This window comes from Synchiropus splendidus, chromosome 2 (assembly GCF_027744825.2).
Source record: "Synchiropus splendidus isolate RoL2022-P1 chromosome 2, RoL_Sspl_1.0, whole genome shotgun sequence".
Lineage (NCBI taxonomy): Eukaryota > Metazoa > Chordata > Actinopteri > Syngnathiformes > Callionymidae > Synchiropus > Synchiropus splendidus.
This window is the reverse complement of record NC_071335.1, coordinates 35,919,967-35,945,849: the sequence shown is the minus strand read 5'-3', so window position 1 is coordinate 35,945,849 and position 25,883 is coordinate 35,919,967. Positions and strand designations below refer to the sequence as shown.

Here is a 25,883-nt window from a genome sequence, read left to right as displayed (position 1 = left end):
TAATTTCACAGTTTGCTCTCCAGATAACAGGGAACCTTTGTAAGTGCAGGAGTTCCTGGTCCACGGATCTCACTGATGCACAAGACACGTGGCAGCTAGGATGATAACAACAACAACAAACATGGAGGAATCCCTGAACAAAAGCAAACCAAAGCATCTGTCTGCTTTTGTCCAGGGATGTTTTTCACTACACAATGGCCAGGGTTTCCACTTGAAATTTTTATAAAATTGAAATTCTTATACAAATATTTTCAAGACATTAAAAGAGCTTTAGTTGAAATAAGGTGATATAAAAACTTGAATATAGCCACCATGGTGATTTATTGTTCTATTGTCAAACTGATGCAAACTAAACAATATTTTGTTGTTTAAATGTATGTATGAGTCCATCAGTAATATACCAAATTCATTCAAATTGAAAAAGGTGGCTTCGTGTGGTAAATATTCTTATACCATTAAACTGCGATGAATTCATCACAAATTCTCTAGATTCTTTTTTTTAGTCGAATCCCACTCCTAAAAGAAAATCTTCAACCAAAAAATAAAGTTAGGGGCACCAGTCGATACGCCAGTGATATAATGGCTTATTATCCAACGTTTGACCAAATGAAAGTTTGTGGCACTAAAATGACTCCCCGGGCATCTTAATAAAAAAAGAAGACATTTCGAATTCTCAATGTTATGTGAAGATTGAGCTGACTGACTCCTTCTCTCTAAACTTCAGCAGATCAAGAGGTTGCTGTTTTCTGTTTCAGCTGATGCCAAAATATGTTTTTGTGTTAAACTGAAGAAGAACCCAGAATCACTAGGGCACCAAAGAAACCTATTGATTCTACTGTTATACGATTCAATATATCTACCTGATCAAGTGCAGCAACAAGTTTGTGCAGCTAAATAGTTCAGCAGAATCCATTTTAATTTCATTTCATTTTAAATTATTTTTATTTTTTAAGTGTTGTTGGCAGGTGCAGGCATGTGGGTGTTCTCCCACACGTTGAGGCTGCCAAACCAGAGAAGTACGAAATGAAAAAGCAGATTGTTTATTAACAGATCGGGGTGACTTACAGGCTCTTGTTTGCTGATTGTTCTAAACTGTTCTGTTGACAGCGAAATTACAATTTAGAAGCACGTTCTTTCAAGATCATGCACTGGATTGATTTCAAATGAGACAAAAAAGAAGTGAAATTTGAGGCGTGAAAGAAATGTCTGAATGAAACACATGATGGCTGAAGTCACATATATTGTAAAAAGAAAAAAAAAACCAAAATATCAGGGATAAACATTAGCGGGGGGGAAGGCAGGACGTGGGGTGTATGTGTCACTGGCGCATCAGTGTGAATGCACTTTTAAAAGGCCCAGCCTGCGAAGATGACGCCACAGACTGAAATGCTGCACGTGCTCACTTAGATCACCTTTTTCTTTCTTGTTTGTAACTGTGGCATTTTGACCTCTAAATGACCTTGAAGTTGAGGAACAGCGGAGGTCTGTGAGAAACAGCCTCACCCTCTGTGATGTTCCAACTCATTTATATTCCACTTTCATAACATTTACTCCCAGATGCTGCGGCATCCTTGCGGCACCGTTTGGAAGGTATTTCGACTGCTCAGTGCCAATGGTGCCAGTATCAAAGATTTAAGGCGCAGGCTGCTTTTATCCCATGCGACTCCTGCAAGTGGTTTAAAGCTGCGCATCATGGCGTCAAGTCTTAGCTGGGAACAGTTCAAGTCTCTACTTGCCAAACTGTTATTATTATTATTATGGTCCTACTCTTTAGGTTTAAGAAGTCACCAAAGGAACAAGATTGCTGCTACAAACAGCTAACCAAAGGAGTTTTGTCTGGTGGGTGACAGATAGTATAAGATAGCAGAAGCACTGCCACCGCCCATGAAAAGAAGCCGTGGAGGAGCTTTTATGCTACAGACGCCGTGTGAACACAAGAGGCCTGGGCTTGGACCCTGGACTTGGGTCTGCCAGTGGTGGATTTTCATGCGCTGCAGCGGTGTGAAATGTTGCCCGAGGCAGCTGGGTTCAAGAGGCAGGAGATGACAATTCACGGGGATTAAAGTTGAGGCCTCCTCCCCAGGCAGCTGCAGCTGGGAGGAGGCCCCCACAGGGCAGACACTCGCTTGACCTTGGAACTCATAGTACTTCCCCAGGAAGAGCTCGAGGAGGTTTCCGGGATGAACAAAGTCTAGGTATTTTGTTCTTTCTGCTGCCCCCGCGACACAACACCAGGCAGGCAGAAGGAAATGGATGGATGAGTAGATGTGGATCGGTTGGCTTTAAGATACTGTATGCAACAATAAAGAAAGTTTATGGAAGTAACATTATTGTTCATTGACACATCTGGTTAGTGTTGAAAATTTTTATCATTTATCAGACTAAATCGCTTTGGTGGGGGAATGCTGTAGGTAGTAGTTCACTGAATTGACTTTTCTAAGTTAAGAGTCCCAGAAACAACGGATAAATGTGGTGTTTTCATGCTAATTTAGGTGACAGTTTGACAGGCTTAAAATTACACACACACAGGCTCAACTACTTTAATACTGTATTATTTATTAAGACTTTTTTTTTCATTGACTTTTATGTAAACAATACTTCCAGTTGTCATTAAAAAAATAATGGAATGTGATATTTTAATGGAAACATCAAACAGAGAAAGTCACCCAGCCCTTCGTGGTTATGAATCTCTTCACTTACTTTTGTATGTCATTTGTTGACTGGTAAAGAGGCCTGTGATTCTGTGAAGCAAAATGCTCATGAATACTCCAGAACTCTCACAGCTGCTGATACCTTTAACGCAGCTTTCCCAACCCTGAATCCAAACAATCCTGATAGCAACTGTCAGTCAGGCTGTTTGCAGGTAATCTGCCTTGAGTGAGAGATTTCTGGTTTGTGGAACCCCAGGAGCGGGTGTCTCTTTGACATTTGATGGGTGTTTGTCCAATTTAGTGTGAATTTAGATCTCAGAATTGATCCAATATATTTCCAGTAGAGTGTTGGCTGTTATTAAATACAGTCGTGATTTGAGTTGAAGATATTGCTGAAAATATATTTTGGATTTATGAGGCTGCTTATTCAACTGTGTTCGACTTTTGCTTCCTTTAGCCCGTCTGCCACCCATGCTGACTTGGCTTTGACTCGGCTATCATTGAATTTGGACGAGTCACACCTTTATCACGCCTCGAAGTGTAATTACCGTCTGAAGCGACGCAGGGTGCCGGTGTACGGGGCCAGTAGGAAGCTCGTGTTAAACACAAATGACAGCAGGTCGACGACTGAAAAGTGGAGTGTAATTGAAACATCATGATTCTCATCACGTGTTCAATTGTGAAGCCTTTGGGGAAGTTGTGGAGTCATAACACCATGTGACAAACTAATTTTCTCTCTTTCTCTTGTTTTTCTTCTTCCCTGTTCCGCCCTCAGTTTGAGGTGTCGAAGTGCTTCTTAAGGTAAGAGATACCGTCGGTTTGTGTTTGCCTTCCCTCTAATTCTGTGATTCTCCAACCCAGCATGCCATCAGCTCTCAGCGCAGTGTGTGTTTCTTGTTATGTCCTCCAAATCCATTTTGCGCTGGATTTTTATCTCACACTTTCACATCAAAAAGGAATAAAACTCTCACAAAAGCAGGCGTTGGAAGAAAAAGGGAGGAGAATTCTGGCCGTTTCGTTTGCTGTGAGTTGAAAAACATGTTCGGGTTCTGGCTTGATGTAGTTAAGGGCCAAATCAATATGCATTTCCTGAACATCAATGTTTAGTGAGTCGACTCAGGTGTATCGCACTATTGCATTAAGTCACGAGCATCACTTTATTCAGTGGGTAGTGTCAGTGACGTGAGGACTTTACTGGCAGTGAGAACTGGGATCCCCAGAGCTTCTGTCGCAGGACGGCCCCCACAATGGTGCTGTCAAAAGAAAAGTGTAAATAAAAACTTTTTTTTTTTTTGTTTATGTCATTTTAGACATTTTAGCATGTGTTTTGCTTGTGTTTTGTTTTTGACTGCTCATGATTTTACAACTCTACAGTCCGAATGATCCGAGCCCACCCACTAAAGAGTCAAAGCATTGACAGTGAACAGCCGAACATTAAGTTAATACTGACATCTTCTAGCCAATGATTTCAGCCGAGTGTGGTGAGTTAACGTCCCAACCCGGGATGGTGTGTTAGAAATTCAAAAAGAGTGTTGGGTTCAAGCTTGCAAAAGTTGGCCAATGATGAGACGGTGATCGATATGGATAGACGTTCTGCTTCCGGCGGGAAAATGTACATCCTCTCATGTAATATAATATTTAAAAAGCTCTTCCTTCTTCCTTGATGATTGACTGGTGGTTTTGAAGACGCTGCTTCATGGGGATTCCCTGTCTGCTTTCTGCGCCACTTAAATAGAAACAATGTGCACTGTTGTGATATTTTATTCATCGTCACATGATGAGCAATTTTATTTTAAGCCCATTGTATTCCTCAAACTTGCAGGAGTAGCATCCGTGTACAACTTTTAAATAGTGGCTTATCGGGGTTAATATGGAGAAGGACATTCTTTCCACTCCAGTTGAAGGGAGCAAGAAGAGGAGCAGGGGAGGGAGAATCCAAGAACCAATGTCATGTCAATGGCACTTCACACATTCTGTGGGACACAGATTAAATTATAGAAATGGTCACAAATTTAGGCTCTGCACAGGTGTTTTCAAGCCCTCTGTCTCAGTAGACATCATGGGTGGTGGATCATGGTGTTGCACAGGTGACGCACACTTGTATTTCTATCCAATGCTTTTCCTGCCTCTCACTGTAAACTCTAGGACTCTAAATGAAACTTAAATTCAATGATAATAACCGAGTTATTTTGAACTATTAATCGTCAAATTGAGGCTTATCCTCATGGAGACAGCAGGGATGTCTCCATTACCATAGCAAAACCAGGTACACACACATACACACAAAGAAAAATATCAATATTTTAATGAAGTGTGTTTACAAGACATGACCTGACACCTTCCACGGTCGCAACACACTCAAACTCCTTTCACTGAATAGATATTCATTTGCACGTTTTACCTTTGATTTCGTGGTGGAGCCAAAAAAAAAACCCGATCTGTTTCAATAACTTCTCGGCTACTTTCAGTAGTTTGCAGGCAGGGCAGGTTTTATAGCCTGGGTGTGTGGTTATTATAACATCGCCAAAATCCAATCCAGTAGCTGGATTATACTTTGTGGTTTATAAGCTTAAAATCCAACAAGAGGTATGAGGAGTCGCTGCAGATTTTTATCTCTCACAAATGTAATTATGACTCCACATACATAGAAATATGCCCTTGCCACTGACTTTCTGCTATAAATGAGCTTTCAGCTACGGATCTTTTTGCAGTCATGAAAGAAAACCTAGTCAATTAAAGCCACCGGAAAAGAAAAAAAAAATCCTTACCTTTAAAATATATAGAGGCCTGCTTCAAAGACTTGAAAGACTTGTGGGTTGATGGAAGGGTCTTTTCCAAACTTGACCTCTGAAGACAGACATTTCCACCATATTACCCCTGTGTTCTTTGCTTTGAATGTGAAGTATATATATATATATATATATATATATATATATATATATATATATATATATATATATATACACAGCATACAGTGGTACCTCGGTTCTCGACCACAATCTGTTCCAAACGGCCGTTCAAGAAGCGAATTGTTCGAAATCTGAATTGATTTTTCCCATTACAATGAATGGAAAAAGAAACAATGCGTTCCAAGCCTTAAAATAGTCTTTTGTAGGCGTGAATGTAGAGTGTCTGCTGCAGGTGCACTGTTCCTCTATGTGTGTGGCCGCTGCATGTGGGAGGGGTCGCCGAGTGAGTGACGTCTCTCCAGAAGTGAAGAGGTGCCCGGTGCGTGTCCAGCTCTGAATGTGCGCTTCTGTGCAGTTTGGCTGTGACAAAGTCATAAACCAAGTCACGCTCTGTCCCAGACTCGCCTCATCCCTGTCCCAGCTCCAGCCCACAACAGGACATCAAACCCTGGAGTGCGCGCTCCGGCCTTGGAGGTGTTGAGGAGCACCTCCCCTGTGACACTCTACCACGGTCCAGTGTGGAGACAGGAAAGGTTTTACACCTCAATATGAAGAAAAAACAGTCAGTAAATGTAGCTAACGGGACACGTCTGCATACAGAGGCTGTGTTATACACAATAACAAAGCACGTTGTGGGTCAGCTGATCGGTCCGCGCATGTTATGTCTCTTCCGGCTTTTTCTGGGGCGTTCGAGTTCTGGATTTTCATTCGAAATCGAAATCCGAAGCAAAAAAATCTCCTTGAACTCCGATTTGTTCGAAGTCTGCTACATTCGAAAACCGAGGTACCACTGTATATATCCATCTGTTTTACACTGTGTATATCCATCTGTTTTAACCCTTTTAACCCTAAACGGCATGTGAACCAACTTGCCATTGAATGGTGTCCGTTGCTTTATCAACCAAGACAGCAAATGTACTACCTCAATTGTATGGAAATATTCAACAATTGTCTTTAAAGAGGGTGAAGTTTTGTGACTCTGAGGGAAAATGTGTCAGAAAAATAGCCTTAAACATGCATTTATAACTGTTCATTAGGCTTTTATTGTTATCAGTTGAGGTTAACATCTCTATAGAGGCTTGAAACAAAATTAAACTTTACACATTTCTTTCTACTTGCATGCAAAGCAACTCTGTTTCTTAGGTACGTTGCCCCTGACTGCTGCAGCAAGTCCAACTGTGAGTCCAAAATCAGTTTTAAAGGGAACAGCGTCGTTATTGTTTATTTATGGATTAGGTGTTTGTGCTCGGGTATACCCCAAACTTATTACTTCTCGGTCGCTGTCACTAGACCCACAGTACGACTGCAAAGAAATTAAACGTCGCAAGTAAATAACCAGAATGTGACAGAAGAGTTCCTGACCTTGGAGTGTGCAGGACTGTTATATATGACTGCAGTTCAGACTCAACAGGGTGCTGCGCACGCTGGGTGGCGCTTTCTTTCTTTTAAGTCTGTGGAACTGAATGTAACTTATAAAAGCAGGAAATGGAAGTGAATATGCTGCTTTCACTTTCATTTTTTTAAACATGAATGTGGCAATTTAATGTCCAAGGATCTACAGTATATACAGAGACTAAGTGTGAGGGGCAGTCAAAGGCAAGGTGCAAGGTTTATCAAATTATTATTACTCAGTAGTTAAAACACTGTTCTCATAAAAATGGTAATTATCTCAGAAAGATTGTAAAATGAGCAAAGTCTATTTTTATTCTGTTGTGGTAAATAGTCTAGAAATGACGCTAAATGCTTTGTGCTCTAAAAATCTTTGAGGCTACGATATATCGCAGTATTTCCTCCGGCCCTATGTTATTGATTCATTGGCATCAAGTATCGATACTGAAACAACAAACATATGGCCGTTCTTAAAGTATTTGGTCATAAAAAGCCTGCTACAAATCTTAAAGACACCACATGATGGCGCCTCCTCGCGTGACCAGAGTTCATACAGCGTAAGAGTACTGTTTAGGAAGGGAGTTGAAGAACTTCGAGAAGAATAGAGTGACGGATGATTCGCAAACGGACACTGTGTCGGTCCCCCAGTCTTTATCTGTGGTGAATACACAAACCTAGTCTCAGCCTTGGTAACATAATGGAGCTGTTAGCCTCTTGCTAATCCAGACGGCGCTGACATACGTCGGACCGCAGGCACTATTGTGTGAATATTTTATGCTATTAAAACCTGAGGCTAAATCGAACGATGCTTCTGATGTTTTAGGTTCATGATTTCTTGGTTGTTGTGTGACCACAAGCGTTTGTCTTATACAAATCATCGCAGTGTGTTGAGTCCCATAATGCAGCTGCGCTTCTCACTCTTTAGTTTACTCTGCGGCGACATAAAAATGCCGAGTGTAAAGAAGCATAATGTTGCAGTATACATTTTCTTCTTTGTTGTTATTCATCTTTTTGTATTTTTAGCTGAGATTAATTCAGTGCAGTCACTTAATCCAGAATATTTTAATAGGCACATATATTGTAATGTATCACTGAGGAAATGTTGTATAATGTACTGATAATGGCAGTATTGTGATATTATCGCTATCGTTGGCAAGACATCGTGATACTACCGTATCGTGAATGGTGTGCTCCCCCTATTAGAGGAGAGGCTACACTGCCCCCTGCTGTGTGGCAAGTGTATAAATATTTCTCAGTGACGTAGCAGGTCCCAGCAGGATAAATGCTTTGCATTATGTTACAGTAGCCCTTGATTCCTTGTGTTGTGAGTCATGGTGGGGGAGCATTGAGAAACTTTATGCTGTAATTAAAAGAGAGAATGAAGTTGCATTCTGCTTAGACTCTCTCCTGTTTTTACAGAGTGATAGATGCTCATTTTTCTGTTTTACAGCTCTTGAATCGGATCATGTTTAACAGTTTGGCGCCTTGCATGGTTGAGCTTGATGCCTATAGTCCTCCCCAGTGCTTTAGCAGCATAGACGTCACCTACGCTGGCATTTTAGCATTAGGGTTTTTAGCTTTTTTTCTCTGAAAAACAGTGAACTATGACTAAAGAATCAGTGCTGTCTTAACAGTCAGTTGAGTAGGACTCCGACCTTTTAAGGTAGGTAGGTTTTTGTGTTCTCCGTTGTAAAAATCCGACACGTTGCTGCCCCCACCCTCCTTGTTGGAGACGCCCCCTATGCTGGGAACTCTCATACAGTTGCTTTAAATCGTAATTGAGCTCACCATTGAAATTGTGATGGATAATAATAATGCAGCAAATATTTTTTTTTTAGTTCTTTCAGAGTAATTTATTCATTCTTTCATCAGACTGGCTCATAATTCAAAGCCGAGCTAGATCTTTACCTGCGGCAGATGCTCTGCTGGATTTGTCCATTAGCGCTGTGTTTGTTTGCTCAAGGTTGTTGAGGTTCTGGAGGTGTGGAAGTGTGGAGGTTTCTCAGCCTGCTGCCCTTTGCATGTCTAGATACCAGTGTTTGGAGTGGGCTCTGGTGGGAGCGCACGTAGAGCCTCATTAGCGGCTACATTTTGGCTTGTGCGCTTGTACTGAAGACTCATTGTGGGCACAAAGTCATATGTTACACTACTGTTGGCCCATCTGCCATGTTGGCCCTGACTTGAGACTCCGGGACTTTTTTTAAGAAGACCTAAATTAGAAAACAGATGGGAGAGATATTCCTTTCTCTGTGTGTGATTCCTCAACAGACACAATTAAGTGAATGTTTGTGGCGTGAATTATTAAACTAAAAATACATGGGTACGTTTGCAATGCTGTCGTAGCTTGTCGTGTGGTTTGAATGGGGTAGTCAAAATGCATTTCTGCACAGTGTTTCATCTTCACTGAAGCTAATGAAGTGCTCCGGACTAAGAGGAGATTGTGAAATAAACACATGAGAGAGGCTTTCAGGACAGATAAAAATAGGCAAAAGACAGATTTAGAAGCAATGGTGGGGCTGTTGTGCTGGCTCAGCGGCGGAAATTCCCTGGGATGATTTATGATTTATGGAGCTTTCAAACAATTAAACGACTGCGCGCACACGACAATATACTTTCATGTTCGCGTTTTACATCCAAATACCAGAGCTGGAATGTTATGGTGAGGATGGTTTTCACCTCCACATGTAGCGCGTTGATGAGGATTTTCACACGTACCTTCAAATACCTGAAACTCTTCGCTATGCTGCCTGATCCTACACATTACTTTAAATCCACTGTAGCCTTCAACAGCCACCATTTTCTATTAATCTTTCTCTTGCTGACTATAACCATTCCAGTCGGAGTATGTGAAAAATATTGAAGCTATAACCTCTGGAAAGTCTCACAAGAAGCACACTTGCACTTAAAACTTGTTACTTACCTTGATGTTAGCAGGAGTAAATGCCGCTGCAAAAACATGTATTAATGTGACTACATTTCCATAAAATGTCTCAGAAAATCATCGTAAATCTCTTATATAATACATATTCTAGTCAGGTCTTGTGACAGTTTTCCCACCCTGTTCTGTGCTGGACTACCTCCCATCCATCCGTCCATCCGTCTTCCACCACATCTGAGGTCAGGTTGCAGAAGGTCAGACTTTCCTTTCCCCAGTAACGTCCTCCATCGTCTTTCCAAGATAATCTGCCGCAGGTTCTCCCCGCACTTGGACTTAAAGTCTCACTAGGGTGGCATCCAGGAGTCAAATCAAATAGATGCTGGCTCAAGTTACTTTCATCAATGTGGAGGAACTCTGAGTTTCTGCCAGAGCTTCATAAACCCTTTGGAGAAAACACACTTTGGCTGCTTGTATCCGTGAACTTGTTCCTTAGGTCATGATCGCTGAATGGAGAGACTTGCCTCCAGGCTAAATGCAGAGTCCTCATAATGTGTGAAAACTATTCTTTTTCAATCATATTTTTCATGTATTATTATAACCGATCGCCATTTTTCTGGCTGATACCAGTTTTTTTATTGTCTTCTTTTTCTACTCAGCAAAATCACACTCAAAAGTCACTTTTCTTATTTTTTTTTTTAGATTGATTACTCAAACCTACTAAATAGCAGTAATAAAACTGAACAACACTGTATAGAAAACAATGCAAATTTTAAGCAAATACATAACAAACAATAAAAAAGTTTTATTCCCTCATCAATGAACAACAAACCGATCAAACCCAGGATGTAAACCTAAATGGAGGAATGTTGCCATTTGTCCAGGGAATGATAAGCAGGGGTCCAGGTGCGTTACTAGCTGCTGATAACAACAGAACCTGCCTGCTCATCCAAAACAATAAACTCCATTGGCATTTGTTAGCCACTTGGTAGCGCTCGAATTCAGCGTTGTGAATTGAGTGCAAGTGTCTATGTTGCATTAATGTTGCGTCTGAGTCCATGGGTGTGAACATCAGTTCAGTTGTCGTTCTTGACGGAGAAGAATGGCCAAACAACCGCCTGCAGAGCTGCAGCGTAGTAGTGTACAGTACATTACATTACATTGTAATGTAAAATTTTCAAGAGTAATAACATTTCTCATCATATATAAATATAATGAGCATCTTATTAAAATAAATAACTCAAAAATGCTTTATATTTGTCATTTGATCGGCCGATCATGATAACGCCATAAATGCCCATATCGGTGCCGATATTCAGTGCATCCCTAGTGATTTATATAGGGTTTATAAATCTTCCTTGGATTGTGTAATTGTATTTCTTTTGCAATAGGCAAGATTGGAAAAATGACTTTCATCCACACAGGGCGATACTCTGCAGATTCATCGAGCAACCCGGTTAAGATGTTCCACTGCTAAGGACATGTGATGGGGAAAAAAATAGAAATCCTACTTCACCTTCGCTCAAAGTAGTTACATATTCACTTAAGACATTGTGTAAGGCCTGGTGCTAAACAATGCCTTCCATGGACCCAGAGAGTTGACATACGACATGACAACAATGAAATGTTCAATCAACACTCTAAGTGCCTTGGTTGGAATGGTTGCGCTCAGCAGGGGAAAGGTTAATTATCACATACAGGAGACATGTGGCACACCTGCTTGTCTTCACACACTCCAAGTGAATGTGTGCGTCTGTGTGCAAACGTGTTATATTGTGTACTGTGGAGATGCTATAGCAACTGATGTCCCACTTTCCTTTCGGATCAAGCACCGCGTTTGTCCTTCAAGTGCTGTTTGCTACTGCCGCCCCTCACTTGTTCCCCCCTTCTTTTTGTCGGTTATGGCGTAAATCAATGGAAAAACAATGTCATGGCATGTGGGTAGTTTTCATGTAAATCTGATGTTGAGCAACACCAAGATCACCAGTAAGACTGTAAGTATATGAGTGGAGGAAATGTTATGTACTGTCATTGGAACAACAGTATGTGAGTGACCGACAGCTCGGTGACAATGGTACATCATTTTAGCTTCATCATCCTCCCTAAAGACAACTTAGCCTCTTCATTTCCTACATCATCGATCTTCTTCCTCTTCATATTTTAAGGACACTTTTATTTAGTATTGCAGATGTTTGGTAGCCTGCCATCCACCACTTGGTACTGTATATGGCGCCTCTTTTACCCTGATAATAAACTTGGGCAAGTGATCAAGGGAACAAAACGGCCCAAATATGACTTGTAGTCGAGTCAACTTTTCAGACGTGTACATTTTTAAAATATTGAACCCTTGTGCTGAATGATGTGTTGGTGACACGTCATTTGGAATCAGGAAAAGACCAGCTCAGAATTTTCGCTAAATTTGGAGGGAATTTTTTGCGAATAAATGACAAAACAAAAGATTAAAATGCTTAGTAAATTCAAGCTACTGTCACTTTGGCAATGGATCACTGTAAAATCTGTACAAAGAGAAAAAAAATTGAGCAACATCAACTACAAGTACCGGGGACGGGGATTGGTTCAGACCAACCAGTTGTAAGTCAGATTGGCTGTACGACGAATGCCATTCAAAATAGCCGACGCGAGGGTTATAGCTACTACTGTAGTGGTAGATGGCTGTGAGAGAGTGAGATGCTGGGATGCTATGCTGACGTAACTGTCGTATATGATGTCGGGCTGCTACATATTGCGGTGCCAGACATTGAATACAACTTTTAAAAAAGGTGGTCGGAAGTACGGGTGGACGTAAGTCGAGCAGGTCGTAAGTCGGATGTTACTTGTACTCAGATTTCATCAAACAGGCAGCACAGTTAGCGCTAGCATTCCCATTTAGCTAATGACTTTGAGAGTGTAAACATGGGCTTTGGTCTGAGTCTTATTTTCACCAGCCACTGGTCACTGACACAGCATTCAAACAGCAGCCACTTGGCTTTTTATGTTCTATGTTCAGGAGCTAGGGCCGCACACTAATAACAGGAATATGGCAAAACTCAGTTGACTGATCACAGCTCGGAAGTTAAAATGCTAGCTTTGGTCACTAAATGCAATGGTGGTCGCAGTCTGGATGTCCGGACTGTTAAAACATTCATTGGTTTTAGTTCACGTTCTCACACCCTCAGGAGGAGCAGCCCCAGCTGAGCAGTCCAGACAGCGCTATAGAGCTAGGACCGGAACTCGCTGTTTACAAGCAGAAAATTAGACAAGATTTTTTGTTTTTATTTCTTAACTTTGGCAGTGGCCAAAAAAAAGTCGCCACCAAAAAAAAGGGTCATACACTGTAATATTTCGTTGGACCGCCTTTAGCTTGGCTACAGCACGCATTCGCTCTGGCATTGTGTCGATAAGCTTCTGCAATGTTACAAGATTTATTTCCATCCAGTGTTGCATTCATTTTTCACCAAGATCTTGCATTGATGATGGTAGAGTCTGACCGCTTTGCAAAGCCTTCTCCAGCAAATCCTAAAGATTCTCAATGGGGTTAAAGTCTGGACTCTGTGGTGGCCAATCCATGTGTGAAAAAAATGCTCCCTGAACCAGTCTTTCACAATATGAGGCAGATCCTGGAGAATCCTGGCATTGTCATCTTGGAATATGTCCATGCCGTCAGGGAAGAAAAAATCCATTGATCGAATAACCTGGTCATTCAGGATATTCAGGTAGTCAGCTGACCTCATTCTTTGAGCACATAATGTTGCTGAACCTAGACCTGACCAACTGCAGCAACCCCAGATCCAGGATCCAGGTGGCCACTTTTTTTTTGGCCTGGCAGTGTATTTGGGGTGTGGACTCAGTTCAGGTACACCCAGAGGTGTTCCGGACATGTCCCACCAAAAGGTTGCATGGCAGACCCAGATGGTGAAGGAATAACATGCTATTCTTGAGAAGGGGCTTCTGGAGAGCGAGGCCAGCTGTCCAGGTGTGGTCCGGAATTAGTTTTCGAAGGGTCAAACCTTGAACTTGAACACTGTTTTAAATGAAAAATATGTATCATTTAATTCTATATTAAATGATAAATATTATTATATTTTATTTCTCAAGGGTTCACACTCACTTTGTTCATCTAATGAAAAGCATCAGCTCTTTGTGTGAAAGCTGTGAAATGTGAAACAGCGAGATCCATGTGAGAACATTTGTGGTGCCTTGAAGAATTACAACCAGTTCAGTGGCAGAAAAATAAGAAGCCTAACTCAAATTAAGTCTTATTTTGAGGATTCATGAATATCTTAACTCTCTCTGGGTATTCCCTTTTCTTTTATCCACTTTATCTTACTCTTCAAACACGCCTTGTCTTCCCACTGTCTCTTTCCCTCATATCTATTTTGGTTCCCATCCACTCTCCACGATGTTCCTCCCCCTCTTCATTCTCATTTTGATTTCAACTCCAGACATCTTCAGCAGTAGGTGCTGCAGATGGGAGAGGTAAAGAAAATAGGGTGAGTAGGAGGCAAGGAAGGGAAGGAGCCAAGGGAATATGGCAGACTGTGCAAGAACAGAGAGAGATTAATAGATCAAGCGAAGAGGAGCATGATGAAAGTTTAGAGGAGAGTGGAGAGGAGAGGAAATAAAATCAGGCGGACGTGGGGTCAGGTTAAGGTGGGCATGAAGAGGAAAGGAGGGAGGTGAAGATGGGGAAAAGCTGGGATCCTAGAAAATCTGCAGGTGCTGTCCAGTTGTGCAGGTTTTTTTAGTGGAATCATGGAGAGGGAAGTGGTATGGAAAGGAGGATTGAGGAGCAGGTGAAGCGAGTGAGCGAAAAGCTGCGAGGGAGGGGACGCGGAAATAGTCTGAAGGAAATGTGAGGGGATCCATGGATGGATGGATAGATTGATGAAGTACGTGTGCAGCACAGGAAGTGTATCGTAGACATTTACGGGAGGACACTGGCTGCATGGAACTAAGATCTGTAATAAGGCCATATCTCATGCCTCAGCTGCGATGTGTCTGTGTGCAGGAGTTGTCCACATGGCTTGTGTGTGTATGTGGCTGAGTAGCACAGACCAAACTGCCGTTGTCCTAATAGGGATCGCCTTTCACTAGATGACTTATGTGCACCCTTTTTTTCACCCACAGGATGACAGCCCATGTGCCGAAACAAACACGCACTCTAGAAGCCCACTCCCACACCGGCACGCTGATATGAATCTGAAACAGAGCAGGAAACCTGTATAGCTCCGTTCATTAAAAAAAAAACCACACACCTTCACCTCAGTCGTCTTCTAAATCCTTTTGTAGCCTGTTCCCCCAGCTGCTCTTCTTTATCTGCATTTTATTCTCACCGTAATGTCCGCAACTGGTGAGAATTCAGTAGGCGGGGATTAACACAGCGTTCTGTTCCTTCCCAAAATGTTATTTATGCCTATGTTCCGGATGTGACGAAAACAAGGGAATAATTTGATTTAAATGATTCAGAAGCCACGCGGACTGAGTTGAGTCGCTCCACTGTTTTACCTCTCTATCACGTCAGCATGGGTTAAATTCAAAATCATTTTAATATTAATGTGTAAATAAAGAGCCATTTATAATGATTAAGAACTATTGAAAAAATAATTACATATGAATTATAATAAATTGCTGTTCTGATGATCCTGTTACCTTTTTGAATTCATATTAAATTCATATTACCATGCATGTTTTGGGATACATTTTTCCGGCCATATTGAATCATACCTCAGCAGAGACAGTATGGCTTCAATTCTTCTGAATTATTGGTGGTGTCAGTCACCAGGTTCCTTGATATATAATTGATATTTGTGGATCGTGATATCATATTTGCTGATGTCAAGAAGTCCATTTTCGTACGACATTGATGTTATTCAACCACCGACTGATATGGCACTGTATTATGTGACTATTTGCTCCTGCTAAAGGGCATGTGTAGTTCAGAATTTCAGCGGATAGATCCATTTCAGCTCATAGATCCAAGAAAAACATTGCTCGAGCATGTGCACTTCTTGCCTCTGTAGGAACAACTGTCAACAACCAGCAACTTTCCATAACCACTGTTGAGAGCCAGTCATGTGCGTGCAATCTAAAACAGGTGAAAAGTGTGAAAAAAACATGCATATGTGCATGTGTTTTTTTTTTTGTATATGTACACAATGACTGCGTGCAGGTGTGCGCCATAATACGTACAAATGACTACTAACCAGCTGCTGTCAAAAGCATTACTACCACTACTACTACTAGTAGTTAATAACTCCCAATATCACGGTTATCAGGAGTTGTGCTTGGAATTGTTATCGCATGCGAATGAGTGAGGGAGACATTTACACTGGTGAATGTATTTATATGAGCAGCTGGAGCAACGCTCTCAACGTACTCTCACTGATCTGAATGAGGCTCTTGAGATATTTAAATGACCTGCAGCCCTGTTCTTGAGCAATGCTTGAACTTCGTGAGGCAGATTTAAGCAAATTTTGACTAGTGGTTAAACTAGTTTTGCACGTGTATATTCACTTGGTGGTGCTAGTAAGTGCTTAAATTCATCACTATGAAAATGAACGCATGACGGCGGGATACTATTTTGTGGAGCTTCTAGTGTCAGTTCAAAATGACTCTCGTGATGTTCTCCACATGCCTGTATAAACCCCCTCCATTGTCTGAGCTAGCCAGGGGTCTCCTGAGGTGTCTCCCAGACCTGGACTACAACATCATTCAGGACAGTCAGCGGTTCGACGTAGCTGAGCAGGTAGATGGAACAATGCGTGATGTCCCAGAGGTGCTTGATCAGATTCCAGTGGGGGAATGAGCAGACAAGTCCGGAGCATCAGTGCCTTCAGTAGAGACAAGCTCCAGCCACATGAGACTGAGCATTGCCATCATTAGATGGAGCTGGGGATCTCTAGCACCTGCAGATAGTCTAACTATGGTCTGCGGATCTCTCCCTGGTAATAGCAGACGGGGCACCTCTGGAGAGCATCGAGGCTCTCCTGACAATTTACCGCTCACTACTAGACCCAGTAATGTGGGATGATGTTGCATGCATTGGCTCATTCTCCTTGAGATCTCCAGACTGAGACGGAGCATTGGCATAGTAAATTAGAAAAACAAGCTAGTTTGATTGAAAAAAAAGAAACAATGAAGAAATCCCTCCCAAAATACTCTTCGGTTCCTTCTTCTACTGCCCAAGGAGAAATGCAAAGGCTAACTCTTATAAGAAGAGATGACGCCTTTGTAGTCAGGGAGCGTGTCCGTTGTTGGGTCTTTCATCTGTGGTCCAATGGGTTCTAAAAGCAGTTTGTGAGGGAGATCATCCTTGGAGGGTCAAGCTCTGTCTCTGCAAATGTCTGACCAGATGGCTTCTCCACTTCTTGTGGGCTGGTTTGGACCTCACATTGCTAAAAATGCTGTCCTGGTGTGGTGAATCAGGATAGGCAAACGTCACCATAGCACCCATGACATGGTGGACATCTACTTTCCCACCACACTTGCCTGATGTCTGCCTGCCAAATTGACCAGAATACGTCTCGGATGTTTGTCTTGAGGCCAATAGAACTGTGAAAGCTGCTTATACTGGGGCTCTAACTAGGCAGCAATGGAGCTAATATATACAGATGTCACTACTTTATTTCACTCCTCAATGTCTGAGTTGAGTTGCTTCATTGCTCCTGGGGTCAGTACAATGGCTTTCGACAAGAAAAAAACACTGCTGACCACTGATACTCAACATCCAGGAGGTCTAACAAAGGTTTGTGTGACAGAAGCCGTCGCCCGTGACTGTGTGTCTACGCTGCTCACAGAATGCTAACACAAAACTCTAAGCCAAATGAGAGCATTGTTACTGCCATTTCCATGGCCTGGTTCGGGCCAATATTCTTCATCTCTGTCGTCCCCACTGTCACCGAGACAGCTGCCTCTGCACTGCTCTGGTGGAACTCTGGAGCAAAGTCCACCAGTTTGCTTCCCATGCAGCATCAGGTTATTTTTAGTCTGTGAACATAAACGTCTATTTAGTTCATTTCCCAACGTGCCACCTGAGCAAAGACAATAGAAGCTACGACTGCAACATTTTTTTTTTATGCACATTTGTGGATGCTTTTCTGGCTGTGTTTCCCAGACTCACGTCGGCAGCTTACAGATGACATCACACCCAGTGGAAATAGGAGTTTGTCAAAGGTCTCAAAACGTATTACAAATTTGTCAAGTGCCATCACTGGGAGAATATACTGCAGCCGCTCACTTGGTCTAAAGTGAATTTGCGATACGTGGCGTTAAAGCTGCAATTGAAAAATGATTGATGACTCTCATCCTCAGGGGGCGGTGTCTAATCTTAACAGGGGCGGTACCCAGCCTCTTCTGAAGCCTTCCCACCACATGAGCACAGACACGTGTTTTGTTTCGTCAACATCTCGGACTGATTCAGTGGTGCCTGCTCTGCTTTTAGACAATAAAACCTCAAACTGGGTAGTTGACCTGCAGCCATCTGCGGTGTGCATCTACTACAGAAGGCTATCCATCCGCATCAGTTCACAGATCAGTAGACTGTTATTTGTTACCTGCTCTCATCACTTGTTTATCCGCCTAACAAACTGAAGAAATGTCATTCATTTTGTTGCTCACCTGTCCAGGAGGAGAGCTGCCGCCTCCGAATCTGTTAAGAATCGAGATTATTCCGAAGTTCTCAGGACTTCAGAAAGGCAATCCTTGACTAGCTTCTCTCCGTTTATGCAACGGGAACGCACATGTTGCGTACCTGTCTTAACCACAGATCAGTGAGGGGGCGCAGTTATGTAGAGACGGGTGATTTGTCTGTCTTTTTCAACAGAGCCCAGGATGTGTGTAGAGGTCTACGTTTTTGACAGAAAGTAAAGAAAGTAGTACAATTTAAGATTATAATGGAATATATATATATATATATATATATATATATATATATATATATATAATGTCAGAGCCTGGAGCCCAGTGAGGGGCTATTTGTTTTCCATATTGTACGGTATTGATTGTTTTTTGGTTTAAGCTTTTTTTCAAGACGTCAGTTTATGAAGCATCTGCATTGAAAACTAAAGAAACCGCTATTATTCTGTTCAGGGTTAAGGTTAGTTTGACATTAATATACAAAACAAATTAAATGTTAAAACAAATATGTGGAAACTACATCACAATCTACACTCAACAAATATAAAAAATATAACAGCACAACATCAAAGCAAATAAAAATATATATTGTCATGTAACACCAACAAAATTCTCGTCTATTAGTTGAATAAATGTACACTATTTTAGTGTGAGACATTCCAGGAGGGCTGCTCCCATAACAGCACTGTGTTTTTTGGACAGGGTCACCGGTTAGATTCAGGACATGGTGACCTCTGGTGGTCAACGAGGAGAGGTGTATCTAAGAATCCAGCGAGTCTGTGTCCAGTTGAGAAACAGATGGCCGTCAGTCAGGATTGTCCAGATATTTTCCACCCGGCGCCCCTGCAGTTGTGACCAAAGTGACCAAAGCATCCAATTCATCTGTGAAGTCAGACATGCAAAACCTGAGCCACTTGTGACTTGTTGACTTCCTCACTGAGGTGTGATCATGATCGCCACGCTAGGCTCATTCATCTCCAACAAAGTTAAAAGTGAAATCTTCTGAGAGGCTGGCCACACACAAGGAAGTCACCGGAACGTTAAAGCGATGAGGAACTCTGCGTCATCCATATGTGCTGACAGTAACTCTCCCAGAACGTCATTCTGGAGGTTTAATGGGTGCAAGCGTCGCCCACAGTGTTGATGTAGCGGACCTCTTACAAAGGGCAAGGAGGCTGTGGGGACGTTGTTAAGAATGGGTTATTGATACGTCACGGCAAATGCCGCAATTCATTGTGAATTGTTTGGGCTTTTTGACAAAACACAGGCGTCACTCCTTGTGGCTCAGCTGACTTTGGAGCCTGGGATCTTCTCGCACGAACTGGCAATTCTTTTTAGCTCCGTTTCCAGCTCAGAGCAGGTGTCTGAGTGCTGTATAATCACTTGCCTCGGGAGGTTCTCAAATTGCAAGAGAACAAAATTACATAATTTCTTGCAAAGGTTTGCAGTTTGAAACAACTTGATAAGCTTCCTTCGGATGATTAAATTTTTCTACTCTTATCAACATGCCCTTGTTTGATTTTAAGTATTTCAAAACAGAACTTCAGTGGAGAGACTATGAGACTTCTGTGGAGGCTTTGGAGAATGCACCGCCTCTCTCCCTGAAAAAAGCCTTTGTCACTTGGAGGGGAGTGTCACCAGGGAAACAGCTGTCCCCAGGAAGTAGTTAGCTTCAAGAACAAGAGTAATGCCTCTTTACTGAAGTTCCAAGCAAAGTTAAAAGTGTTCCAATTTCCTCCTGTCCTTTAAAGTGCAAGTTAATTTGTGTTCCTGTCTCCATGGTGACATTTTGTCTGGAGAATAAAAAGTGACCCCCTCAGACGTCTAACCTTTCTGAGTCAAAATATTGTTGAGATTGAAGCAAATGAAGTGATAGGTCTGCATGTCTAAGGTGGAGGACTCTTTTATGTGCAGAATATGGGGCAGCTATATCAGTGATGGGGAAAAGGGGGGGAAAAAAATAAAAGGGAAAATGGGTCACTTTTGCAGAGGGAGTTGGAGACTTCATTAGGAGATGCGCTGAAAAGGTTCTGCGGATATTCTAATTCCACTGCGTTCCCTCTTTGAACTCCCAGAATTAATATTTCTGATCCTGCCGTAAACATCGGCAGGTGTCAGGCACTGGTTACCTGGCCTCGCTGACACCTTCTCCTTCAATAACGCTCCGTTGTGCTCAGAGTTATTATCCAGAGCGGCGCAGGTTTATGTCACCTTCTGCTGACAAGTGGAGATGTCATTGTTGCTATAATTTGACTTTGAGCCGTGCAAAGGAATTAGCTGTCCTGTGTAATTCAGCCTTTCAAACCTGATAGCTGAGCAGATGGAACATGGCGAATCTCTGCGAGGGCTTCTCCACCCTTCCTCCATCTCATTGCTCATTTGCCCTTTTTCATGTAATTCTCCTCACCTCCCCTACAAGCCGTAACTCTGGTAATTTTTCTTGCTCCCCCTCTGCATTGTAGGCAGTTTCTTTTACTTCTCCCGCTCTCTCAGTCATTTGTTCCTTTAGCCTCAAGCTCAGAGGCATCTAATTTGTCTGTTAAAGTAGGACATCCACGAGCAATTTGTCGCACCTAACAAATGATCATTCTCAATTGTCACCATAAATCCATGACGGTGGGAACACCCCGAGCGTACAGTGGCGTCGCCAGAACCCTCTTCTCAGTAGGGACCCGGCTTCAAAAATACAATAATAATAATACAGATTCAAGAGAGGCTTAGCCTCCGCTATGTACGAAAACACTGAAAAGGCCAAGAAAGGAGGTACATGGTTGTGCAATCTTTCACCGGCGTTAAATAGCATGTGTGGCTGCAATTAATATGAATGTCCTTGTACAGCAGGACCTCGATACTCAAATTTTATTCCTTCCAGAAGCCATTCGATTCGCGTTAAGTTGGAGATTAGGAACCTTTTTCCTCATTAGGAATAATAGGAAGTGAAATAATGCATTCTTGCTGGTGTCACAAGAGGGAATGAATACTGGAGATGGGCTGATGAGGTTGAAACAGTGTCCTCATTTTCACACCTCAGTAGGTGGCGATGTCTGTTTAAAACAACGGGAGGTTTCAGTTACATGCGCCCCGGCCACACACAGACAAAGTCAGGCGCACAACTTCTGTGTCGCATTGGCCTTTCTTACGTACAGACATGACGCTTTCAGTCACAGGATCCCGTCTGCCTCCGCTCTCTTGATCCTGGTGTGTATTCAACAACAACATGCCTATTCTCTCGAGCCACAACCGGGGACACCTGCGGACCCTCTCTCCACTATATCATATTGGGTGTCAGTTGTTATTTATTACCCCTGACATGGTTCTCCTTAGTGACTGGACCAAAAGTCACTGTGACTAAATGGGAGCTTCAAATAGCAAGTGACACACTGTTACACACACAAACTCCGTCACTATACTGGAGAATAAAAGGAGCGCCATCGCAACGTTTACCTAACCCCAACCAACTTTGGACGCAAAAGTCCACTTTAACCATCGACACATGAAGCCATGGGAGTGTTTTCATTTGCTGTTAGAGCAGAGTAGCGCCACTACTGTCCTAGCATATGTACTATATTGTTTTCCATTGTTTTCAAAGGCAGACAGGGCGTCATTTTTAGGGAGCGCCGGCATGGAAAATGATGATCGGATGGGAAAATGGGAAAGTTCGGTGTCAATGCAAGAATACTTTCATGCTAAGCCAAAGATTATCGAGTAGAGAGTGACCTCTAGTGGCCTCTGAAAATGAGGAAACTTTCAGGAAACCGCTGAAGCGCTGTCAATTGTTTTTGCTGGTCATACAAATTTGGAAAAAAGATTCCCCAGAGCTGTCATCGACACTGGGTGGGGTCTCACCTGAACATCCGGACGGTAACCAGTTTTGAAGACGTCCCACCCAACATGCATGGAACCCATATTAAACTGTATAGTCAAACCATATTCGATCGATGGTGTTAATACTGCGTTTTAGAAACTAAAATTCGAGTTGTGAATCCAGTTTCAGAGCCGAGACAATCCTGAAGTATTCCATTTCAGAAAGGCACTGCGGATCCTTGTGTGCCTTTTGGGCTTGTGTGAGGACCAATTCTTTTTTGGCCTCCTTCTTGTTGGGATTCTGACTTCCTCCTCTTTGGCTGCTTTGCCGTCCAAAGTGTTGTTGTTGACACTGCGATAGCTTTTTTGTCTATTGCAACTGGTGACTGTAGTGGTAGGAGCGCAGATTTGGAATGCTGAATCTGGTAAACCACGCCCCCGTAAAAAGCAGGCCAGTGACTGGACCTGGGAGATTTTCTGTCTTTTTTTCAAATGTCTATTATTTTTTATTATGAATGAATTATTACTCAATGACGCCAAAATATTTCTACCAAATTTCTTTTAACAGAGCGTTTAATTCCAGACAAGTTACGTCAAAAACCACAACAAATAACTCTTTGGCCTGTGGACCCCACCTGTCTCCCCCTCTGCTCCACTGCAGCGCCACACTATGCCAGTGGGGCGTTCAGGTACATTGTAACTTTAGGAACGAGGCATGACAATTCCTACATGCATTGTTTTCTTTTCCACCTATGGATTGTATATATCCACCCATCTTTATCTAAGAATTAATAAATTGTGCACAGTGAAGGTTAATGCTTCCTGAACTCTATTTTCCATTTCCAAGCTGCATTACTGAAACAAAACTTGCTCCGTGTAATGAATGTTTTGTCATACGCGTCTCGGAATATTTACAAATCATTAGGTCGTGTACGGCTGCTGGATGCTTAAACTGGAGTTGCACTGACTATACAAATTCTCATCTGTATTACTGAGTCGCAAGTAAATGTTTTAATAGTTATTTTTAATCCTTTGGAACAAATTCTCTTTTCTTCCCAAAAGATTGCGCTCCTGATTCTGGAGGATTCTTCTAAATACATCCTCACAAGTGTTTGCTGAGCATGTATTTACGATTACAAATAGGTCCCCACTCAAAGGTGGCGACTGCAATTTTTGCAGAAGTAAGCGTAACTCTGGACTGAGAGCAGAGTTGACTTTTGGAGCCGCCACCCCTGTCCTGCTTACCCACTTGCTCTTCTGTTTGATTCAGCTCGCCCGCTCGGGTTCAACCTAAATGAAGTCATTCTAGGCCGCTGCTGGTGCAGATCATCTGGGCTCATGATGACAACTGGGCTCTGTCTCCCTAGTGTAGTCCTCATAGCCAACACATTCCAAAATGGCGTTTGCAGCTTCTTGGAAATTGTACCTTTTTGTGGAACTTCTAATTCCTACAAAACATGGTTTCTGGTTTGGCCGTGGGAGGGGAAGAGGAGGGTGGTTGAGGGATTGTAGTCGGAGGATTCTAACACTTTGCTTTCACCCGGAGAGTTCAAAGAAAAATAATCTTCAGAAGCTCCTGTGCCTGTCGAAATAAATGCTCAATTTAATTAGGGAGTCGTGAGAGCTGGTCTTGCTGGAGACAAATATAGCGACACTATGGAGTCTTCCTCTGTAGTTTTGGTCGGGGGTTAACTACCTGCTGGAAGGGTGGAAGTATTTGGAGCATTAGCAATGAAAGCGTTATACATGCTCAATGCAGAAGTCGACTTTTCAAACACTTGGTATACAAGCAGTTTTGGAAAAGATTGGTGTCAGGTTTAAACTACATGGAACTAGTCGACCCAGCCTCTCTATCATGCCGTAATGTATTGACATTGGGAAAGTGGACTTTTGCATCTTGTTCTGCAGCCTTCACTCTTGCATGTTGTGAGTGCTATTGAAATGTGACATATTTTATACATATATATATATATATATATATATATATATATATATATATATATATATATAGTTCCCATTATAAAACTGTCAGCTTGTTAATTCTTACTTTTTCTAAAATGCATTTTTATGATCAAAACCGACTTGAGACGTGTTATTGTGTTGTGTTACAAACAAATTCAACGTGAGAAGTGACAACTATCGACCATTGAAGAAACATGGTATTAGCTGGTAGCAACTTTTAAGGCTTGAAATAAAGTTGGAGGATGTTGGACTTCAGATTGATGTTGGTTAAGGTAACTATGTAGAGCAGAGGTGGGCAATTCAATTTCTCACATTAGAAACTGTAGCTGTTGTGAGGGGCCATCATCAAAAGAAAGACAGCGATGACTACAAAACATGACCGACAAATATCCAAAATATATACTTAAGTAACAAGGACAAAATGAATCTAAAGAGATTAAATGTAAGTTAGAGTATTAAGAAGTGTAAATATGCCATGAAACCTGTTGAAATATTTAATTTTATATGAATTTAATTTTAATATAAATCAAAATAACCATGGACCAGATGTTCAAGATAAAAAGTAATTTATTTCAAAATATATTTTGAATATTCCTTTATGTATTTTGAAGAACAAGAAAAACACAAACATGGCTAATGAAAAGAAGAACGTATTAATAATGATATTTACTGCTGAATTGGTGGTGGTGACTAAAAGTGAACAGTTTTTTGGTTATAGTTTTTGTCTTACGTCATAAGGGCCACGAAACTACGGGCAACGGAGCGCATATGGCCCCTGGGCCGCACTTTGCCCAGATCTGACGGAGAGAGAGCACGACTACTGAGGGGGGCGATTACTCATATAGGAACACACATTTATTTGTTTCTGTAAAAGAAACTGTTGTATTTCTTTTTTTACAAAATGAACCAAGAACTGAAATGCTATGTATTCAGTTTGGTCTTGACATAACTAAGCAGTTCATCTACAAAAAAGAAGAAAAAAAAGCCATCGAAGCTTCTTAAAACGGGACAAAATAAGAATGTCGATCTCCCTGTAGTTAAAGTCTGTAAATGCCTGGAGTGGCTGGAGATTGAGCTGGCCTGCTGTAATGAACAGATGAGAGTCTGGGTTAAACACTGCTCTTAAATCATCAGACATTGGTTTGTCAGAAGAAATTCCCCGCTCACCTGGTGCAGCGGCGCTGACTTCACGTCACTTACTTGGTGCCCTCTGGTGGAGTCCCCTCAGAACACAGAGAATTTCCCCACAATGATGCAGTCTGTCACCAAGGTGCTTCGTGAGGAATCCAGAGATGTACCAGTGGACGGTTTACACGCGTGTGGACAAGGCATCAAGTGCTTGTCTCTTATAAGAATAAAGGGAATCACATGCTTCCTGGTGGGGCTCCCATGGGCTTCCCTGCTGAGATCTGAAGCAGCGGCTGCCACATGCACTGTCCAAGTGATCCACTTTTCTTAACTGCACTCCAGCGTTTCCTCTCTGAGAGGCTTTAATTACTTGGTGCTGGAGTGCAGGTGAAGTGTGTTCCCGCTAACAAGGCGGTAACCAACCAGCACCACGACGTGACGGAGGAAAGCTGAGCCCACAACAAGACGGTAACTGGAGATGAGAACCGTCTCTTTTCCCATCTGTTTTCACAAATGGCTGTCAGAAAGTGC

The 25,883-nt window shown here is 42.1% G+C and overlaps 1 protein-coding gene across 22 annotated transcripts in view; it reads left to right on the top strand.

Annotated features, from left to right (window-relative positions):
- The window catches only part of LOC128754658 (receptor-type tyrosine-protein phosphatase delta-like), a 191,454-nt gene that overhangs the window by 33,155 nt on the left and 132,416 nt on the right, over positions 1-25,883 (top strand). For all 22 annotated transcript variants that reach the window (XM_053857437.1, XM_053857430.1, XM_053857436.1 and 19 more), the window contains exon 3: positions 3,427-3,452. The gene's annotated coding sequence lies outside the window, so the exon portion shown is untranslated. The remainder of the gene's footprint in view (positions 1-3,426; positions 3,453-25,883) is intronic.